Source organism: Cyprinodon tularosa, unplaced genomic scaffold, assembly GCF_016077235.1.
Source record: "Cyprinodon tularosa strain WSP-4 unplaced genomic scaffold, ASM1607723v1 ctg179, whole genome shotgun sequence".
Classification (NCBI taxonomy): domain Eukaryota; kingdom Metazoa; phylum Chordata; class Actinopteri; order Cyprinodontiformes; family Cyprinodontidae; genus Cyprinodon; species Cyprinodon tularosa.
Window position 1 is genome coordinate 659,079 of NW_024038602.1, and position 4,514 is coordinate 663,592.

Sequence of the window (4,514 nt, forward strand, 5' to 3'; positions counted from 1 at the left end):
TGAAATTTTTACAAGTTTATTATGCACAAGCACACAGAATGTACAGGTTCTGGTTCGGGGCCTGGATACTGGTTCACCGGAGTCTGCGTGAGAGACAGTTCAGTTAGCGTTGCCAACAGAGGTTTGATTTCCAGAGGATCACTGATTGTACCTTGAGGGTTCTTGAGGTTAGCTTTGGGAGAGTCACTGTTGAGTCTGGAGAGGAGTTCATCAGCAGAGTCCGTTTGCTGCTTCAGCGTCTCACATCTATAATGAACAGACCTTGGTTTGGGTTTTCCAGCTCTAGTCAAGAGCTGCTTGGAGGTTCTCTGAGATTCTTCAGGTTTGGCTCTGAGGGTCGGCTCGGCAGGTTAGCTCTTCCAGAGCTTTCACAGAGGACACAGGTTTCCTGGAAGACAGAGACAATAATTAGAATCCAGGCTGGATTCAAAGTCAAAGAGTTTCACTGAGGATCTAGGCTTAAGCGCTGACCAACTGGAACAACACTGCGGCCTTGAGGCAAGGTCTGAAGACAGCTTAAGTAGTGGATCCTCTGATGGTCTTGATGAGCTGCAGCTGTGCAGGAGGCTCCCTCAGAGGATCCACGGCGGACTCTGCTGGAGAAAGGTGGAATTTCTCCAGCTCCCAACACATACTATTAATTACAATGCTGTAAAAGGCCTTTTATGTCCGTATTGACCAAAGTAATTAGGAACTAGTCAGGATCCAGTAGAGCAGTAAAATGCACATTACTGGCGTAGAACCAAGAAGCACCTTGGTTCAAATCCCATTTAGGATTCCCATTGTGCATATGTGCTCATCATAGCTCATTGGCTTTCATCATATGTAACTCATGTGTAACATGACTGGAAATAAAATTAAATCCAAAGAACTTTCCCCTGGCAGCAAAAGCCTTCGTTATTATTTCATAGAAATCAAGAAAATGCATTATAATCTGTCTTGTAAAGGCAAGTTGCAAGGGTTTGCACTGGGGAGTTTAAGCGGTGGCACAAAGGTATATATAATTCATGTAGAAAAATCACAGGAGCTGGTTTTTAAAGAGCAATAAAGCAAAACTCAAAAGTGCTTACTTTTCTGTAGCAGAGCTTAAGCTGTTTCACTTAGTCGTCTCCCTCGCCTTATAAGTAGTATCCGGCTTTGCTTTGCTGCATTTTGGTGTAAATTGCAGAGGCGCATACATTGGGTCAAATTTCGAATTACTTGATATTCTGAGAGCTAAAAGGTACTTCTGCTCTAGGGCTTGGGTAGTCAATCTTACAGTTAGTTTCAGCATTAGGGTGATAATCACCAGACATGTGAAATAATTGTCCCCAAAGGCCTGCAAGAGAGAGTCCTGATTATTTCTTCCTCCAAACAAATAGAGGAAGCAAAGTGATTTCAAACCTCTGCGGATTTGGACATTGTTGCCCATGCAGTTGCTGGGGGATGAAGTCATTAGTATATTTTTTTCCATGTTAGTCAGATTACTGCTCATTAATGCTGCAGAGACCCTGTCGGCCAGACCTAATGACGATTTTCTGTTTCATCTCTCCTGTAATTTTAGGGCAGGGTTATTTGTAGTGACAGGTGACCAGAATTAAAATCTGAATTAACTTTTCATGCATTCCCTCCTTACATCCGTGTTGTTTCTTTTTGGTCCTCACTTGCTGCAGGCACAGTTCCTCTTCTGGTGTCTTAATTGCAGTTCCATCAAGTATTTAGAACCCTGTAGCCCTCCCTATTTTTGTCACTGTCACTCCAAACTAGCCGGTGGCAGGGACTTCAAGGGTATTTAAAGCAGCTATTGTGTATGCTAAGTTAAGTCGGCAGCAGCCAGGGGGAGGCTCGCTTTTATCAGGCGGTACTGCTGGACCTCCCTTCTTCCCCCCCTCAAGTCGATCCTTCTCTCACTCCTCCTGTCATGGTTTTATCACTCAAAGGCTCAGGCAGCTCAGCAGAAATGAGTGAGGTCTGTAACACTGGGAAGAGGAAAAGGGTCGAGACAAAAGCTGGATGTGCACATCAGCACTGGGAATTTCACAAGAGCTGCTCTTTCATGCTTCGCAGCTCCCAGTTCAGCTGGGTTAGTGTTAAGAGAAATTTCACATTACAGATTCATTTCTGCTTAGAGCAAACCAAAAGCTTGAACAGGGAGTCGTGTTTTTGTATAAGACTAAGCATGTGCAATATTAGGGCTTTTCTACAGTTAGCTGCATAATAGAACTACGGAAAAGCAAAAATGGAAAATTCGCTGCCTGTAGTTAAAAATGAGCTTGTCGTACATGAGAGAATATTAGAAGAAAAATATATAACACGACTCCCTAATTAGACAAGGTACATGGAAATAACCTCTTGCTCAAATTCTTCATAGAAAAGAAAGTGTTTAAAGCTGTTTAAAATCAGAAGCAAGAATTAAGATAAAGGGGATGATTACAGAATCTTACAACTAGTATGGTGTTAAAATGCCTTACCGGTAACCCTTACCAAGTCAGATGTAGGAAATTGTTTACCCAAAGTGAGAATTTTTAAGGCAAAATATGTTAACGAAAGAGAACAACTGACCTACAGTTTTTCTGCCTCATTTCATCTCCCACTACAAAAATCTCTGCTCTATCAGAAAAAGTAATATCAGAGCATGATGCTGCCACCACCATGCTTCACTCTAGGTATGCTGCTCTTTTCTTCCAGTGCTGTTTTGAACCAAGTAAAATATAATTTAATTAATCTCTCTGTAAAGCAAAGTACCGTAGTTTAAGCATATTAGTTTCATTATCTATAATGATGGGGTGGAGAGGGAGATGGACAGAGACATTCTGCCCATAGGAAACAGTTCGCCTGATGAAAAAGCTGAGCCAACTAGAGAAGCTCCTGATTTACCTCCATCCACATTGCAACTAGCTATTTTGTATTCACCAAAATTTCTCCATTGTAGAATGATAAAGGGGTTTTCTATTCTAATATGACTAATGTGCCCTTGTGTTGAAGGGTGGTTGGTCTCGGATTTGAAAATAGGGTGAGGAGCTCTTTTATCGAGGGAGAAATAGTGTTGCATATTCCCTGCAATAAAAAAATATCTTTAAGGTTTAGGCATCCAGAAGTCGGACTTAGTGATTGTGAGGCAAGTAACAAGTTTACTCAATCCTAGTAAACACATGTGAGTCATAAAATAAAATCCAGAGTAGGTCTCAAACAAGTCAATTAGCAATATCTAATATCCACTAGAAACTACCAATAAGAGGAACTTACTAATCATCAAATAAACTGAGAAAATAACAAAACTGATCTGTAAGCAAAATGAAAATTAACCAGGTTTTTATTCAAAAATATCATCTCTACCAACTAAGTTTTTTTTTTTTTTTTTTTTTTTTTTTTTTTTTACGGTCCAGTAATATATGATAAATAAAACTCTATATCCTACAGCTGGATAAAAGTGAACCTTTTGAATCAAGTAGAATTTATAAGATGTAATTCTGCCCTGCTGCTATCTGCCAGCAGTGAAGGACTGACTCTGATCTCGACACAGATTAACATTCCCACTTGATTAATAATTTAAATTAAGGGAAAATGCTATCATGTAGTATTAACATTATAAGGTGGACAGTGCTAACCATGCAACTTGTTATCCAGTTTGTCGCAATTGGGGGTTTCTATAAGCAAGAACCTTCAGCATTTTAACCATGAATAAAAAAATAAAAACTTTACAGCCTCCATGATTGAATAAGTAACAAAAAAACACATTAATAGGCAGTTTAGCTGACAATGTCCTATTATTGCTCAGTCAACGTTTAGATCAGGAATAATTTGATTAGCATCTGCTTTTTGTCCCTCTGTGTTCTTATTATCTTCACTTAGATTTCTGTTTTGGAGGAATCCCAGACACAAATTCCTAGACTCGTATCTTTTAAAAATAATAAAAAAGTCCCTTTTCCTATGAATTCTGTCAAGGAAATATATGAGATGCATATATATGAATTAATTTTGGCAAAGAATGACCTAAATATACTTTTACTTCCCACACAGTCACACAAACAATGACTCAGAAATAAGAGATACAAATTACACACAGCTGCACACATTTCCAAACAAAATCACTCTGTATGTGCATCATTATGAAGGAAGCACTGCGAAATTATTTCCCATTGTGTGCCTTGTAAATAAGCTCTGATGAATGTTTAATATCCCCTCATTCTATTGTAACGTGTAGAAATCCTAACAAGCTGCTGTAAATATGTCTTAATAGGAATAATGACAGTCAATGGCAGCCGTCTATCAGATCAGACCATATGTTGCTTGGGGTGGGGAGGGAATGAGGGCTTACCACAAAGCCTGCCTTATCCTCTGGCATTACAGTGTCTAAGAAAGGATTTGGTCTTTAATTCTTGATTAGATAGAATTTTCTCCTCTGTGCGAGTGTGTAGTGATACACCAAGCACAGATAACCTGCCCTATTTGCAACATGTGCGTGTGCTTGGTCTGTTTGGGCGTGCTTTGGCAGTGCTCCCACTCTGAGGCACAAACATGAACACATTTCCATG